Source organism: Rutidosis leptorrhynchoides, chromosome 8, assembly GCF_046630445.1.
Source record: "Rutidosis leptorrhynchoides isolate AG116_Rl617_1_P2 chromosome 8, CSIRO_AGI_Rlap_v1, whole genome shotgun sequence".
Taxonomy (NCBI): domain Eukaryota; kingdom Viridiplantae; phylum Streptophyta; class Magnoliopsida; order Asterales; family Asteraceae; genus Rutidosis; species Rutidosis leptorrhynchoides.
The window spans coordinates 353,545,948-353,564,318 of record NC_092340.1 but is presented as its reverse complement, the minus strand read 5'-3'; positions in this window follow the sequence as shown (position 1 = coordinate 353,564,318).

Here is an 18,371-nt window from a genome sequence, read left to right as displayed (position 1 = left end):
TTTCTTTTACTGTTATTTTACAATTGCCTAATCCAAAACCCCCTTTAATTAAGTTTGACATCAAAGACTATTAAAAACCATTAAACACTCCATCTCCCTGTGGAACGAATCGGATTTACCAACAAACTAAACTACACGGATAGGACTAGTTGCCTATATATATGTGTGAAATCAACCTGAAATCAATAAAATACCACATATACAATAAATCAATTCGTGTAACAAAACAACTCAAATCCGTTCATAAATAAAGGTTACGTTTCCGCACATCAACTTTTTGGCGCCGCTGCCGGGGAGTTGGCAGTTAAATAAATAGATAATTTTTCTGATTCGTAGTAGTAGTTGGATTTGTACGTGGACCGGGTTGTTGGATCACCAATTTTATTGGTCAATAGAAGGATCCTGCCCCTCTGCTGCATCTTTTGGCTATTCAAAACGTGGGCAAAATCAGAAGGAAAATCTGTTTGTTTAAGGGTTTTTATCATTGGCTTTATGTTATTCGATCCTCTCGAGGAAATTCATTTCCAAGAAAGTTCAAAGTTTTTGAATAAATCCTTTAATTCTTTGTACAATTTCCCAAATTGTATGATCCGTTCAATCCTAACCTCGTTAAACTTAATCCGGAACCTCAAAGAATTAATAAAGGACAAAAACAACAAAAAGAAATAGGAAGTACTAGTAATTTTAAAACACCGAAAAACACTAAAAAAAAAAAGAGAAACAAGTAGGTAACCCTAGATAAACCTTTAGTGAAGTGATCTCATAATAGAAATTAATGTATGAACTTACGTTCCTCCAACGCTGAATTAACTCCCTCACATCCTGAACCCGAAAGAAAATTCCACGAACGCTTAAGAGCTCAAGAAGTAGAATCTCTTGCTAAAAATTTAGAGTCACTTTTCTTAGAATCCGACTCTGAACCAATAATTCAACCAATCATAGAGCCGATTATTAAAGAAGAAGAAGAAATGGCTGATACAAATCAAACGATGGAAGCATTAATGAAGGCCACAAGAAAAGGTCAAGGCCACGCAATCATCCAACCCACGATGAGTGATGGCTTTGAAATAAAAGGTCAATTTTTACACATGGTAACTAATACATGTCAATTCGGTGGAGCCCCAAATGAGGATGCTAACGAGCATCTTCGTAAGTTTGTAAGCATTTGCAAGCTTTTCAAAATCAAAGATGTCACCGATGAAGTTGCATGTTTAAAAATCTTTCCATGGTCATTAAAAGATGATGCAAGAGATTGGCTAGACTCATTACCAGAAGGTTATATTGAAAACTGGAATGATATGATGGATAAATTTTTGTCAGAATTCTTTCCTGCTTCAAAAGCAGCAAAATTACAAAGTGACATAAATCACTTTAAACAAAAGCCTAATGAAACTCTTTATGAAGCTTGGACCCGATTCAATAAAATGCTTCGAATATGTCCTCAACACGGGTTGAATACATTCCAAAAGGTCCAAATATTCTATAAAGGAGTCAATGTGGCAACTAGAAAAGATATAGATGTTGCAGCCGGAGGTTCGATCATGAAGAAAACACCTGAAGACGCTCACACAATCATTGCTGATTTAGCTTCCCATTCTCATAATTGGCATCAAGAAATAGAATTTTCTAGATCATCAAATGTTGCTAGTATTGAAAGCAATGATGAAATTGCTTCTTTAAAAGTTCAAATAGCAAATCAAGCAAGGCAAATCGAGAAAGTAACCAAGGAAATGCATGCTATCAGAGTAGGATGTGAACTGTGCCAAGGTCCCCATCTTACTAGAGATTGTGATCAAAGTACAATGGAAGAACAAGCAAATTTCTTAGGATACTTACGAAAAGGTGAAATGAACTTCAGTGATTTTCCAGCTATAGAAGCAAACAACCGAAAATATCCTCCTATAAACAGCTATCAAGTAGGAGGACCTTCAGGATCAAATAATAATAACTATCAAGGAGGAAATCCAGGTTACCAAAATAACCGGAATTTCCCAAATCAAAATCAAAGAAATCCGCCACCAGGTTATAATAACCGAAATCAACCTCAACGAAATTATCAAAATAATTTCCAACACACACAACCACTAGCATTCAATCAACCACAACCATTAGCAATTATGCAACCTCAACCTGAGAGGAAATCTGGTTTAGAAGATCTCTTAAGAGATTTTATGGTTAAGCACGAGCAAAATGCAGAGCTCCAAACTCAGTAAATCCGAAATCAACAAGCCACAATACAAAACTTAGAAAGGGATGTTGGAAGGATATCATAGTTACTATCAGAGAGACCACCAGGTACTCTCCCCTCAAATACTCAAGTGAATCCCAACAACCCCCAAACAAGGAACGAGCATGTAAATGCTATAACTACTAGAAGTGGCTTAACTACTAAACCGGAGACTCTTAAGTCCCCGGAAGTTTCTTTATCTCCTTCTGTTTTACAAATACCGGTTGATGAAAATGAGCAAGTTGATAAAGAACAAGAGAAAGATGATCCACCTGAGGTCATACTAAAGAAAAGTGAAGAACCACCAGTAAAGGTGCATAAGGAACCTATTCCTTACCCGAAAGCATTAAAGAAAGACAGACTCGCAAGGCGGTATGAGAAATTTGCGGACATGATTAAGCAAATTAGCATTAACATGCCACTCGCGGAGGTTCTTAGGGATATGCCCAATTACGGGAAGTTTTTAAAGGATCTCATATCCTCGAAGGGTAAATACCACGACGTTTCTGCCACATTCCTCCATGAGGAATGTTCGGCCATCTTAAAGAAACAAAATGTACCTCCAAAATTAGGAGACCCTGGTAGTTTTATCATACCATGTATGATGGGTGATTCGGTAGTGTACGATGCACTAGCCGACCTAGGTGCAAGTGTTAACTTAATGCCTTACTCGTTATATTTAAAACTTGACTTAGGAGACTTAAAACCAACCCGAATGGGTATTCGCTTAGAAAACCAATCATTTGATACTCCAATAGGTATAGCCGAGGATATACTTGTAAAAGTTGGCTCACTTATCTTTCCCGTCGACTTTGTTATTCTAGAAATGCAAGAGGACACAAAAGTTCCTATCATTTTAGGACGTCCTTTCCTAAACACTTCAGATGCTATCATTAATGTCCAAAAAGAACAATTGAGTCTAGGTGTGGGAAACGAGAGAATAATTTGTCACATTGACAAAGCCATGAAAAGACCCACTTCTACCGATGACTCTTGTTTTCAAATTGATGTTATAGATCTTTGTGTCGAGAATGAATTGAAGGAGCTACTTGAAATTGATATCCCGGGGTTAGCCCCGGTAAGTGAGAATGAATACTTCAATATTGATAAAGATTTTGATGAGTTAATGAAGGTGGTCACGGATGACGAGACCATAATAGAAGAAATTCCCATGGAAGAGGAATCGTTTGAGGAAATCAAAAATGAAGATAGATTTCGTATAAAAAATTCCTTAGAAGAACCACCCGTACTAGAGCTTAAAGAGCTACCCAAACACTTGGAGTATGCTTATCTCGAAGGTACATCTAAATTACCAGTAATTATTGCTTCACATCTTTCAGATAATGAGAAGGATAAGCTAATTTCTGTATTAAAAACCCATAAAAAGGCTATAGCCTGGAAAACAACCGACATTCTGGGAATAAACCCGTCTTATTGTACACATAAAATTCTCCTTGAGAATGACTACAAACCCGTAGTACAAAGACAACGCAGGCTAAATCCCAACATGAAAGAGGTTGTTAAAAAGGAGGTCGTCAAGCTTCTTGACGCCGGGTTAATCTACCCCATCTCCGATAGTCCATGGGTTAGTCCAGTACAAGTAGTACCCAAAAAGGGGGGTACAACCGTTATATTAAATGAAAAGGACGAACTCGTCCCAACTAGAACAGTTACCGGCTGGAGAGTCTGTATTGATTACAGACGTCTAAATGATGCCACTAGAAAGGATCATTTCCCGTTACCTTTTATTGATCAAATGCTTGAACGATTAGCGGGAAAAGAATGTTATTGCTTTTTAGACGGTTTCTCCGGTTACTTCCAAATTCCAATTGATCCCAACGACCAAGAAAAGACCACATTCACTTGTCCTTTCGGTACCTTTGCCTATCGCCGCATGCCGTTTGGTTTATGCAATGCACCCGGAACCTTTCAAAGGTGCATGATGGCAATCTTTGATGATATGGTAGAGGATTGTATGGAAGTCTTCATGGATGACTTTTCCGTGTTTGGAGACTCCTTTGAATCGTGTCTTTTCAATCTAGAACGTATGCTTATCCGATGTGAGAAAGCAAACTTGGTCCTAAATTGGGAAAAATGCCACTTCATGGTGAAGGAGGGCATTGTACTTGGTCACAAAATATCTCGTGCGGGAATAGAGGTAGATAAAGCTAAAATTGAAGTTATCTCTAAGCTACCTAAACCATCAAATGTTAAAGCAATTAGAAGCTTTCTTGGTCACGCAGGATTCTATAGGCGATTTATCAAAGATTTTTCTAAAATCGCCTGCCCATTGACCAAGCTTCTTGAAAAGGATGCTCCATTTGACTTTGACACTAATTGCGAGAATGCATTCTCGATTCTTAAGTCAAAACTCACACAAGCTCCCATTATGGTATCTCCAGATTGGAGTATGCCATTTGAGCTAATGTGCGACGCAAGCGACTATGCTTTAGGTGCTGTTTTAGGACAACGTCCCGATAATCATTTTCTTCCGATTTATTATGCAAGTAAAACTCTAACGGGAGCCCAAATTAATTATACCACCACGGAAAAAGAACTCCTAGCGGTTGTTTATGCATTTGATAAATTTCGGTCATATTTGGTGTTGTCCAAGACCATTGTTTACACGGACCATTCGGCACTTAAGTATTTATTCTCGAAACTAGATGCAAAACATCGTCTCATACGTTGGGTTCTTTTACTTCAAGAATTTGACATTGAGATACGTGACAAGAAAGGAGCTGAGAATCTAGCTGCCGATCATTTATCCCGACTTGAAAACCCCGAATTAGATAAACTTGATGACACAATCATCAAGGACACATTTCCTGACGAATCTCTAATGAGGGTTGAAAAAGAATCTGAAATCCCATGGTTTGCCCATTTTGCAAACTATCTTGCTTCAGGCATTCTACAAAAAGGACTTACTTATCAGCAAAAGAAGAAATTTTTTGCGGATTTAAAATCTTATTTCTGGGAATACCCAGACCTATTTCGTGTTGGTGCGGATCAAATAATTCGCCGTTGTGTGTACGGACAAGAAGCTCAACAAATTCTTGAGCATTGCCATCAAGGGCCAACCAGCGGTCATTTCGGACCAAACCACACTGCAAGAAAAATCCTTGAATCGGGCTTTTATTGGCCCACGATCTTTAAAGATGCCCATGATTTCGTTCGGACTTGTAACGCATGCCAACGAACGGGTAACATCACGAAAAAGGATGAGATGCCTCAGACCGGCATCCAAGTTTGTGAAATCTTTGACATTTGGGGAATCGATTTCATGGGACCCTTTCCAAGTTCACATAAGTGCAAGTACATACTAGTAACCGTTGACTATGTATCCAAGTGGGCTGAAGCAAAAGCTTTGCGTACAAATGATGCTAAGGTGGTGGTAAACTTCTTGAAAAATCTCTTCTCACGCTTTGGGATCCCAAAAGCACTCATATCCGACCGAGGAACACATTTTGCCAACAACTTTCTTGAAAAGGTGTTGAAGAAGTATGGCGTAACTCATCGTTTCTCTACTTCGTACCACCCGCAAACAAGTGGTCAAGTGGAGAACACGAATCGTGCTTTAAAACGCATACTTGAGAAGACGGTTAATAACAACCCTAAAATCTGGCAACGCAAGTTAGATGACGCGTTGTGGGCTTTTAGGACTGCGTATAAAACACCAATAGGTACCACACCATTTAGACTTGTATACGGTAAAGCGTGTCATCTACCTGTTGAAGTTGAACACAAGGCGTACTGGGCTATGAGAGAATGTAATACTGACCTTGTACAAGCCGGAGAAAATAGGTTATCACAACTTAACGAACTAGATGAATTGAGATTACAAGCCTACGAAAATTCTAAAACATATAAAGAAAAAACTAAAGTATGGCACGATGCACGATTAAAAAAGAAAGAATTTGAACAAGGGGATAAAGTATTGGTATTCCAATCACGTTTCAAGTTTTCACCTGGTAAACTTAGATCCCGATGGAATGGGCCATATATAATAAAACAGGTTTTTCCATCTGGATATGCAGAGTTGTATGGTAAAGACGGCGGAACTTTCAAAGTGAACGGACACAGACTCAAGTTATACTTTGAAGAAATCAATACTACGGAAAGAGACGAAACCACCTTCTACCCTAAGGACAAATAAATTCAGGGTAACTCTAAGGTTTTAAACTCCATTCTCGATTTTTATTCTTATCTTTAAGAGTGGGGTTAGATTGGTCTTTCCCTAGCAGACCCTAAAGAACTAGTCTTCTCCCTCCATTCTACCTTTTTAATTTATTTTGGTTTGTTTTTATTGTTTATTTTCAAGATGCGAGGTCAATATATCTACAACCACTTCATTTTAATATGCGATAAGATTTTACCAAGAGATGTGGTGTTAGATATTAAGAAAAGATGCGATGCGACGAGAAAAGGAGAAAGACAAGATTATAATGAGAAAAATTATGGAAAAGGCAAATCAAAATGTGCTAAAAGGCGTCGGGCACGTCAATTGGGTAAATGTGAAAAATGTGGAAAACCAGCTCACTCAGGAGATTGCCCAAAGAACCAAACGGACTCTAATTTCGAGTACGTAACTTTATGCCGAGAAGGGCCTTTCAAATGTTTAGAAGAAAACCTCTTAAACCCACGAGGTTACGCCTACGAGGCAATGGGAAGCGAAATTTCGCGACTCGACTACGAAGCGAGTCAACGTGGGTTCACTATCTAATTCTTTTTCTCGTCGATTGTATGTATGTGCATATTTTATTTTTATTTTTTTTATTTTGTGTGTATTTTGGTTTATATTTGTTTGCAGTGAGTTTTATAAAAAGGTCTACTATTTAAAATTGATTAAACTTGAATTTAACCTGTTTTCATTGAAAACGATAATGTTAAAGTGTTAAAACTGAATTATTGTTGTTCAAATTGCACGAAATTAATTGTTAAATTTTTAAGATATCATTTAAATAGTAAATCACGAAAACAAAATAAAAATTAAAAAAATTCTTTCTACTAAATTGAGGTGAAACGCCTTGAGTTTAACTTGTTTCTTTGAAAATGAAAATGTTAGGTGTCACAACTGAATTTTTATTTTTCAAAAATTGTACAGAATATTTGTTAAATTCTAAAAGTCTATAGTAGATTGCAAAAATATACTCTTTTATCAATAACCGTAAAAATATATAACTTGTAAATCTTTGTCGTGGATAATAATAGGTTTGACAACCGAAATTAATCTCTACCTAGACGATAGGAAACAAAGTTTTAAGTTTGAAAATTAGTTGATTTAAGGGTATATAACAAAAATAGAGTGAATTTTTATTTATTTAATTTTTATTTTTCATGTACTTGTTTTTATTTTATTTACTTTCGATAAAACTATAAAAACTTTAAACTTTTAATTAATTGAATTTTATAAATTGAAATTAAAAATTTATAAACGGATTAAGATCAGGTGTAAAAAACCGAATTTCCGTTACAAATATAAATTTATAAAAGATATTTTGAATTCAATTGATTTTAAGTTAAATAAAAATAGAGTGTATTTTACATTATGTAATTTTAATTTTTTATGAACTTGTTCTAAAATTAAAAATGTTAATATTTTTAACACAAAAATAGAGTGTTTTTATTTTATTTTTGAATTTGTTTTCAGAAAAACTATAAAAACTTTAACTATTAATGAATTGAATTTTATAAATTTATTTTTAAGATTTATAAACGGATAAAGAACAGGTGTAAAAACCGAATTTCCGTTACAAATATAAATCTATAAAAGAGATTTTAAATTTAATTAATTATAAGTTATACAAAAAAAAAAAAAAAAATACAGCTGAAATTAAGCCTTACACGATTCGTGTACCCCTACACGATTCGTGTAAGGCCAAAAATCTGGCCATATCAGAACGAGCAGCAGCTGCTTCTCTCACTCTTTCCCCATTCCCATTTTTCTGCTGTGACGAAGCTAAAACCCCAAAAACCCCAAAAACGCACCAAATCACTAAATTAACGCTCTCAATCTCCTCTAAATCTTCAATCTTTCAACTTGCCTAGATTGGTAAGGATTTTTAACCCATTTTACCTAGTGTTCTTCAAGTTTTTTTCAATTTTTTCTTTTTAGCTTTAATCCGAATTTTAGCCATGTTTTTGTTCATTTTTGCTTGATTATTGCTATATGTATGTTGTTAGTAACATAATAAATCCGATTAGCATGAAAAATTGATGTTTAATTGGTGATTGAAAATTAGGGTTTATACAAAATTGGGGAAAATTAGGAAATTGATACCGAGGTGTGTTAATTTAGTTATAATTAGTTGTTTTTGAGTGTTTTGTTAGTAGATAGAACTTGTGAACATGATTTTGATTGCTTGATTGTGTGATTTTTAATTTTAGTCTAAATTTGTTAAGTTTTGTCATTTCTATGAATCAAGTATGCGTTTTAATGATGTTAAGGATGATTTAGAAGCTGAGATACGCGCAATGTGATTGAATTGAATTAGATATGCTTAGAAAAATTGCGTGTTTTCACTTATGAATTAAACTTTTTATATGAAACTTGATTTTTGAATTATGATTTGTGGTTTGTTTCTGCTTTGTTTTGAATTATAGAACTAAATCTCCCAAGTTTGTTGAATTAAATTGATTAAGGTGGTGTTGAAAACAAGTTGTTTGTTGAAGTTAAAATCTTTGCTAACATTTACACATCCTATTGGGATGATTTCCTTGTTTTTAAAATGTTATGCAGGGACCAATTAGAATGAGGGCAGTTAACCAACAAGAGGAAGTTACGCCCGAAATGGAACAACAACTCTTGCAACTACACCCGATTCTACATTTCCCTATAGAATTAAGCCAAAGGGTACAAAAAGTTAAGGATTTACTTACTCTGGTAAATCGAACAATCAATCAAGTTTGCATTGTTGATTGGACTCCCCTAGGTCCCCCAGTTAATTTAGATACACAGATAAGGAATATTTTAACCCAAAGCTACACGGATGAATTTGGGGTAATTAGGTATTTTAATGACTGGGAGAGATTATTTCGTTTGACTGCTCCTGTATATAGGGAATTGTGTTTAGAATTTTACTCTACTGTTAGGATGAATACCCGCCCCGCAACTGTCCAAGATACTAGTTTCCTACAATTTCGACTGGGTGGGGTTGATAGAGTAATGTCCCTAGGCGACATAACTATGGCCTTAGGGATTTATGAGGGTGATGATATGATTGCTCCAGGTTTTTGGGAATTTATATTTACAGGAGCTAGGTATTCAGGAGATTATGATTCTGTCAGCGTCTGGCGATCTTTTTCCGGAAGAAATTCATATACAGCAGGCCGAGAATCATACCTTAAGATCCAAGATATTCGCTATCGATTAATTCATAAATTTATAGCGGACACGATTAACCAAAGGGCATTCCTTACTACAGATAGGATTAATTATGTCGACCTTTGGTATTTGGATGTTATTAGAGATAGGGAAACTAATATTAGTATACCCTATGGAGTGGCCTACTTTTTGGCCAATGTAGGTAAGGGTGCTCGAGGAGACAGTGACATGTCGGGGGGTCACTATATCACGTGTTTGGCATCCTGGTTCGATATCAACCCGAACGACTTCGCACCTCCAATCCAACCGATAAATCAACAGGTCCGCACCTTAGGATTGGATGTGTATAGGACAGCTAAGGCCATACGTGTGAGGGCTGGGGTGATTAGTTTAAGGCCACAGGAAGTTGCGCCTCAGGAACCCATGGAAGAGGATGACGAACCCGAGAGGGAAGCCAGGAGGAGACGACGAGAGACAGATCAGGCTAGCTCATCTCATACAGGTACTTCTGATTTCGATATGCTCCAAAACTCGTTTAACGCATTGAGTTTAGATGTACGTAATTCATATCAAAACTGGGGAGCGAGATCAGAAGATCAGTACACTGCTTTATCTCGGCAATTAGGGGACATTAGGCATACCCAGCTAGATCAATATAATATGCTGTCCAACATCCGATATGATCAGAGGGGAATGGGAAATCAATTAGAGTGGGTGCACCAACAGGCATATCTATACGCGTCTAACCCGCAAGCTTACGCACCCTCAGCCTTTCCATCATATCCCCCATGGCAATCACCCGATGACCCTCTACCTCCACCCTATGACCATAACGCCGCAATAGCCGCGAGTCAGGATGCATATAGGCGTTTCTACGAGGAACAACGCCTAAACGAGCAACGGCAGCGACAGCAACAGGAGGAGGGCGAACGAGGAGGACCATTTTGGAGCCCATTTGACTAGTTCTATTGTTTTAATTTTTTTTTTTATTTTATTTTTATGGTGTGTAATAACATAATTGAATGGTGTGTATTGATATTTTTTTTATACTTTTTATGTTTTATTATATATTAGTAAGAAATTAGTGTGGGGTAATATTGTTTTGTATGATTGAAGTACAACCCCATGTTTTGTGTGCTTTTACATGGTTTTGACAGGTACAGAAGAAAATGCAATTAGACGAAACGAAACATCGAATTACATTGTGATACAAACGTTGGATAAAATCATAGGTAAAACAATTTGAAAATCCAAATCGGTTAACAAAGGAAGTTCCAAATACTTCACACTATTTGTCCTCTCAAATTTATACATTATTATCTGATTTTTATGTAATGAGGGCATTACATAATCTTAAGTGTGGGGTGGGAATATATAAATTCTCGAGAACTTATAATTTGGTGATTTTTATCAAGATTTATAAAATTTTAAACAAATATATCAAATGAATTTTTAAGGTAACTACGAGCGATTAAAGCATATGTGTCAAAAACCGAAATTATCATCTCAATACATTAAAAACGCATAAGTTATTTTTTTAAAACCTATAAAAGGAAACCAAGTATAACAAGAATTTATAAAACCTTATGTTGAGAACCATATATCACATGTTTCTATGAAGTTATTGCAGATATCATTGCTTTGGAACGTATAAACCTGAATATTCCACTATTACGAGTAATAGAGGATGAATCAAGTCCATCCCGTAAGGAAGTAAAGTCTTCCAAATTGACACACTTGCTAACTTATGTTAGAAGATGTAGTCCAGAACAGCTGTAGGTTGACGAAAAATCTTGTAAAGTCATCCCTAAAATCGGCTGGAAATCCACCTAACCTCAGCATCAAACAGGGTTTTTGGTGGTCAGACTTATCCTAACCATGAGAAGGATATGTCCCGTACAATGGGGGGGCACAATGCAAATTAGCTTTTAAGACTAATGAATCTAATCCCCAGATGGATGATCTCCGTAAAGATTAACCGCATCTATGTTTGACCGCGGTCAACATACATATGCCATAACAAATTGAGGTGTGCAAACTCATGGTTCACCGATGATATTTGGACACGATATAATTTTGTTCTAAAACTTATGCTATTTTATGAATTATATTTGTGTAAAACCATTTTTTGGACATTCGGCTTCAAGTTCCATGATACTACAATCATGGGGGCGAATAGCTTGCTAATCGCCGACTGAGACTTCGGTTTTCAGTTACCCTTAACCGGAATTTGAGGTTAAAACCGAAAAACGTGTCTAGTGTAAAAACTAGCCTGACATTTTATAAAATCATAAAACGTTTTCACAAGGTCCAATTTTCCCTAAGGATCCAAATTTTTAAACCCTAATCACGAGTTTCATGTTTGTTTCTGTTGTCAGAATTTCGTTTCGTGTGCGTGTGATCCAATAAATACTGTGTTGTGTAATATATTTCATATAGTGTGTGTTTCATTTCGTGTAGTGTGTGTTGTGTGATCTAAATGTTCGATAAGAAAGATATATAATGTTCTAACTCTGTTAAAAGATGTAATTGCTTGAGGACAAGCAACGTTCTAGTGTGGGGTATTTTGATATTGCTCTAAACATACATATTATTCGACGCAATATCACTTATATTTCATAGGTTTTTATCATCTACAAAGACATTCAATGCGCATTTCACGAGAAAAATGACAAAAGAATGAAGCTAGAAGAAACGACGATAAAACGATAGTTGTAACCAAATTTTATATCAAGAAACGTTTATCCGAATGAAAATACAAGATAAAAGAAGAAAAGAGTTCAAATCGTGTAGTGGTACACGAATCGTGTAGAATATTTGTTCTCACACGAATCGTGTAGCCATACACGATTCGTGTAATGTTAGGCCAAATACTGTTCCAGGATTCCAGAAGGGCGGCCACTTTTATGGTTTTTAAAACATTTCTTTTCAAAGTGGTGCAGACTTTTTGACTCAACATTCAGCAAATGGACTAGCTTTTTGACCAACTCAACTTCACCAACTACTACTATTTCCATGTTAAATAGGGAGTACGTACAGAAGATCAGGGACACATATATTACAACACAGAGAATACACAAGTTTACATAATAATTACTATAGTTAAAATATATTGTCAATTTTATTACGCTGTAAAAATAGTTTCAATTATTAAGGGAGTATTGTTCGTGATAAAGGGTGTTATTGTACGCGTGAAAGGGGTGTTATTATTGTAATTTTTCTACCATTTGAAGTTAATGCAAGTGAAGATATTTTAGTAAGTTTACTCTGTTAAAATTAGCGTTGCTATTATGTTTGCATATTTATATTTTTATGTCTACCTTAGTGTAATGGATAGCTAAATTTCCCTAGTGTTTGCTTAAATGTAGAGCCCCTAGTGAAATGGATTGTCACCATTAGTAAAAGTTAAAAATGTAACTTTAGTATTTTTAATATTGAGCCTAGTTAAAAGAACCATTTTTATGTAATTAGGTATTTAACCCTTGCCACTTAATTTAGTAAATTTAAATAACGAAAGTTGTTTTTATTTATATAAATTAAGCTTCAACATTAAAAATGATCTAGACGAATTTATGGATAAATTATTGACACCAATTTAGAAATAAACTTCGGTGGTTTGGGTGATATCAATAAAATTATATGACAGTGAAATTATAAAAAGGGAAACCGTTATAATTTGGGTATTGGCGAAGGTCAAAACTAGGCTAGGTCTCAATTTAAATACTTAGAGAATAGTAGCTTTCTAAAAAAGAATCCAATGAAAATTAGATTTTATTTAGTTAAGTTATAACCTTATATTTATTCGAGAGAAAAATGTAAAGTTTGATACTAGAACATTTTAAATAGGGCGTAAACTTAAAACAATCCATGGACCTAGGGGTGACACAATTAAGTAAACACTCCCATTTATCTTATTTATATTTCTTATAAAAGTATTATCATTATTATTTACGATTTACTATTTTAAAATATAAGAAAAATACATAAAAAACATTTATTTTTCGTAACAGTTAAGTGTCACATATTTTTACACATACACGAATCGTGTATCATCACACGAATAGTGTAAGGCTAAAACGCGGCTACAGTACAGCTAGGTCAAAATTAGGGTTTTTGTTATTTAATTATATTTATAATTAGGTTATTAGTTATTTTAATTATTATAATTAAGTTATTTAGTTTTAATTATTATAAAATACTTAAATACATGTTTTAATCCTAAAATTAGTGTTAATTATTATCACTTTATAAATTGTAACTAGTTTATAATTAGTAAATTAATTAATTTCCCTTTTAATTTGTATTAGTTTTATTAAAAATGTCATTTAGTTAATTTAATTAAGTTTATATTATAATTGCTTAAAACAAAATTCTAAATATATAGTTTCATTAAAAATTACTATTTTACTAATTACCATTTAGTAACATAATTAATGCATCATAATTAGTTTATTTTCATTTAGTTCCTTTTTAAGTTAATTTTTGTAATCTTGTAATTTTATTTAGTAAATTAGTTTTAGTTATTTTCTTTTACTGTTATTTTACAATTGCCTAATCCAAAACCCCCTTTAATTAAGTTTGACATCAAAGACTATTAAAAACTATTAAACACTCCATCTCCCTGTGGAACGAATCGGATTTACCAACAAACTAAACTACACGGATAGGACTAGTTGCCTATATATATGTGTGAAATCAACCTGAAATCAATAAAATACCACATATACAATAAATCAATTCGTGTAACAAAACAACTCAAATCCGTTCATAAATAAAGGTTACGTTTCCGCACATCAGTAACGATGTGGTTTACAGTCCCACATGACTATGAAAATTTAGATCTGTTAGGAAATTGGATCTTTATGAAAACATTTGATCTTTTGAAAATTTAATCTAGCTTTTACCCTAGATAAGTTTTCCGGAATAACCCTTCACCGGTGTTTGCAAAATATTTTTGTGGGTTTTGTGGGTTTCAGATTTGAAAATTTTAGCTCAAAACTTATGGTTTTGTGTCACCCACTTGCTAACCTTGTATTGGGAAAGCAACACGTCCAGTATACTTGCTCTGTATATTACCTTTCAGTAAACTACCGTCCGATTGTAAAGGAAAGCGTTGAACAAGCAACTGTTGAGGCAATGTCCCATGACATGCTTTTAATTTTGGTCTATAACGTGTCGGATGCAATTACTATCCTTTGTAGGAGCAATAGTAAAGATCACCCTATAGTTTTTGGGTCTGGCACAAGGTCCTGTCTTCGACCAAGCTATGCAACCACCGTTCTTACGGTTGACACCTGATTTGGTTCAGGTGACCTAATAAATTCCAGGTGAATTCCTAGGATTTTACGTTCAATGGTAATGAACGCATTAAAAATGAGTTTTCAGAAAACAAATCGGTTTGTAATTTTGATCAAAATATTTTCTCGTTCAAGCTCGAGTTTAGATATCATCGAATTCCATAAGTTTGATTTCTCAATCTTTAAGGTCAATCTCAAGGATTGAGTAATATCAGTCTTAAAAGCTAATTTTTGATCTTTAAGGAGATTATCCTTTCTGGGAATCTGATTCATTAGTCTTATAAGCTAATTTGCACGGTGCCCCCCATTGTACGAGACAGATCCTCTCATGGTTAGGATAAGTTTGACCACTTGGCGACCCTGTTTGATGCTGAGGTCCGTGGATTTCTTGCTGATTTTAGAGATGATTTTTCTAGATTTTTCATCAACCTACAGCTGGTCTGGACGACAACTTCCTGACCTAAATCAAGAAGCGTGTGTCTTTTTCGGAAGACTTTACTTCCTTTTAATGATGGAATTGATTCATCGTGTAAATCCATATTTCTTTCAAATATATTACAATTTACTGGGTAAAACGGTTAATTTTGTCTAAAACAAAAGTATCTTCAATTATTTGTACAAAAATATGTGATATATGTTTTAAATAACTTGGTAAATTTTTCTCACACTTGGCTTTTATTTTTTCTTTCTTTGCCTTTTTATTGTCCTCTATTCCATTTTAAATGAATTCTAACATTTTGGGTTGTTTCTCAATTTATGTCCTTTCCGAAGTAACAATAATTTCGGTGTTAATACCTAGTTTTATCATTCATAAATTTGTATAAACATGATTTTGAGTTCATTTAGTTGAAAATTTTGAAATTTTTTTTACTAGAATTGGGTAGTTAGTATATAAGACTAGGGCTGTTCTTTATTATCAGAGAGCACTAGATTCTAATACAACTACTGCGTTACTAGTATTTTTAATAGTAACCAAGTGTTTATGTTTAAAATTTTTAAAAAATCCGAAATAATTTAACCCCTTCCCACACTTAAGATCTTGCAATGCCCTCATTTGCAAGAAATCAGTACAATTTAAATTATTGAGGGTGATTAGCGTAGAAAAATGATTAAATTTTACCAAAGTTTCTCATCAATTTGGCGTTTGTTTGTTGAATGATAAATGGTGCACATCATTTGTTCATTCCTGCAGTTGTTATTTCACATATATTTTGCATATTGTCGTCAAAATTAGTTTCTTTTGCTGAACTTAATGCCAGTCTTTGAAAATGCCCTGTTTTACCCTGTTTTATACATGAGATAAACTACAAACATATATATACATATTTTTGAAGTTGGGTATATCACCCCACATTCAAAAATTATTAAGATCTAATAATAAAAGTTAGAAAATTTATAAAAACTATTATAGTATCAAAAGAAATATTAAAAGTATAAAATTACAAGTTACCAAATAAATAAAAATAAGCATAAAAGAAAATCAGGGTTGATGAGGATGGTGCCAGTAGGGATCCCATTCATAGCCGTATGTGCTGTAGAATGCTTGAGCTGGGTCATATGTAGGGTACGGTGGTCGGGTCTGTATAGTCCAGGGAGGAAATACAGGCATTGGAGTAGCAATGTAGTTTGCATTTATGTGTGCACGATGACTTATGATTTGGTTTTGATGATACTGCCAATCTTGAAATGCTCGTTGTCTAGCCATTTCATACTCATGATGAGCCATAAAAAGTTGCATTTCTGTCATCTTATTACCTCCTCCCGCATTACCTTACTGTTGATCTCTCTTGACCTATGGATGCCTGCCATCATATTGTGCTGCAGCGTTGTTTCGTTTCTTTAAAACCTTAGCACCATGATACACTTGTAAATCTATCCTATCACGGGGTTCTGGTTCTGCCATTAATAATCCCCCCCGACTTCTATCCACACCGAGATGTTTAGCAATTAATGTAACAAAGATACCACCTCCTATTATGCTATTAGGCCGCATACCCCTAATCATAGTTGATAGATAATAACCTACACAATAAGGTATACTTACAGTGCTCTGTGGGTCTCGAATACACATGTGGTAGAATAAATCTTGTTCATTTACCTTCTCTTTGTTTCTAGCTCGCTGTGTAATCGAGTTGGCTAAAAACCTGTGGATTACTCTTAATTCAGCTCTATCAATATCAAGATAAGAGTAAGATCCCCCTTTGAATCGGTTATGGCTAGTCATTCTACTCCATACACCATTCATATCAAAATTCTCATCAACCCTCCTACCATGAACTATCAACCTCTGACAATCAGGAGATGCTAGCTCCTCGGGCGTATATATACGTAAAGCCTGAGCCATATCTAGTAAAGACATATGGTGCATCTCACCTCCTAATAAAAATCTAAGAAAACTTCGATCGGTTAAAGTAGATACCCGATCATTTATTTCAATACTACATAACAACTCCACACACCATTCTCTATATACAGGCCTATATATGTTGAATAAACGTACCTAATCATTAAAAGTAGAATTACCATACCTTTGTGTAAGTAATTCTCTGATTGGTTCGGCTAATCCAACTGCTTCTAACGGATCCCATTCTATTATCCTAGGCACCTCAACAACATTAGACTGAAGGATGTGCAAGTTCCTCTGATATTTTGGATAGTCTATCCAAAGTCTGTCAAACCTCAAGTTTGGGTGTAAATTCGGCACATCGATATTTGAAAATGAAACGATTGGATGCGGTACATTTTATCGATAAAAGTCATTAACTTCCTGTTGTTCCGCAGTCTCGGGAGGAGGAGCATTGCGAGCCTGAGATGAAGATTCACCCCTTTCAGTCTGAAAAACACATCAAACACAATTTTTGTGCATCCAAATATGTATTAGTGTTAGCAAAATCATAAATCAAAACAATTACAATGACATGTTTAAACCATATTAAACTTTATACACGTTTTCATAATACTAACAATTCTATATTTTTACAAATAAACTTATATGAAAATGTATACAACATTCCTAAGCATTTAACTTCTAAAACATGTTAAAAATAATCATTATAGCAATTAAACAAGTTCCACATGGCATTCATATCAATTAGATCAAGTTCATGTATTTTTGACTCAAAAAGTCCACTTTAGTCTTCATAAATCATGTTTAGGATCAAAGTTTTGATCATTTAACAACCTAAACATGTAACACAACTCAATTTAGCATAAACTAACAACAAAATTCGATCATAACCCGTTTATACCAAAAAGCCCCAATTTTGCTCAAGGACACAAACCTTAGATTACTCAAAATTTGAAGTTTAAGGCTTCTAATCATGTTAAATAGCATCAATCTAAATTATACAAGCATAATATACAATCAATTTAAGCACAATTACACTAAAAATCATCAAAATCAAATTAGGTATAAATTTGCTCAAGAACATTAAAAATCCGGATTAAAGAGTGTTTAGATGTATAAATTACCGTTTTCCTTGAGTAACTCCTTGTTAATAATCTCCTCATTGTGATTTTAGCA